Source organism: Gekko japonicus, unplaced genomic scaffold, assembly GCF_001447785.1.
Source record: "Gekko japonicus isolate JY-2015 unplaced genomic scaffold, Gekko_japonicus_V1.1 scaffold1635, whole genome shotgun sequence".
NCBI lineage: Eukaryota > Metazoa > Chordata > Lepidosauria > Squamata > Gekkonidae > Gekko > Gekko japonicus.
The window spans coordinates 311,026-312,195 of NW_015168098.1; positions in this window are offsets into that span (position 1 = coordinate 311,026).

Genomic DNA, 1,170 nt, shown 5'->3' on the forward strand with positions numbered 1-1,170 from the left:
CCCCCAATAGCTAGCAATCCAAAACAGTCCAGTGGAGCCTGAGCGGCGGGTGTTGCCTTCTGACACACTTCCAATGATGTCAGGGGGTGTGGCATATGCAAATAAGTTATGGTAATGAGTTATACTAATGAGCTCCTGCACCTCTTTTTCTACGAAATGACCCCTGAGAAATACTAAACACACACACACACACTTTCCCTAATGCAAAGCACAGGAAACTTGCACCAGTTAATACCGGGAAAGCCTAGCATTTGACTTTCTTGTGTAGTACTGTGGTGTAATTTGGGGTCCCGGCCAGTGTTCCCTGTAAGCTGAGGGAATGTGAGCGAGCTCACAGTTCTTTAGCCTCCGGCTCACACATTTTTGCCTTAGCTCAGGAAGGATGGCTCCAGAGCAAATTAATTTATTAGGGCTGCCAGCCTCCAGGTGGGGGAAAGGAAACAAACAACCGTGATATATTATGCCACAAAAGTCTCCAAAAACTAGACGTTTGAATATTGGAAAAAGAAATGTCTAGTTTCTGGAGACTTTTGTGGCATAACATATCACGGTTGTTTGTTTCCTTTTACACTTCCTTCCCGTGATCTCTCTGGTTTGTACTACCTGGAGGTTGGCAACCCTACCTGTGAAGGGAGGGGAACAATTAAAAATTGCGAGTAGGAATATTTGCAGGGGATAGTTGGAAGTCAGGAGAAGAGCTAAGCCCCTTCTTCCACCCCAATTCTCCTTGGCGAGGGCCCCCTCACTTGTATTTTCCTTACATGGAAACTACGGGGTTTGGTATGCTGTGTCTTCCTCATGCTGTGTCACTGGCCCCGCAGATAAAACCGGATTCCAGTGCATTGAAAGTAGAGTTGCCAACTCCGGGTTCAGGAATACCTGGAGATTTGAGGGGAAAGCCTGAGAGAATGGGGTTCCCACAGTCTCAGAATCACTAAGATAGCTCTAGTCAAGCCACGAACAGGTCAAAGAATCTTTTCATCCCTTCACAGCTGATCACCTACATCTAGGCTTGCCAAGTCCCCCCGGGGGGTGGGGAAACCCCCGCCCCAGAGGCCCGTTCCTGGCCGCCGCCGGCTTGGGCCCTGGGAGGAACCCCACCCCGATGTGCACTTCACCAGGAAGTGACATGACGACGCCGGCCACGACCATCGGAGGGAAAACTCTATG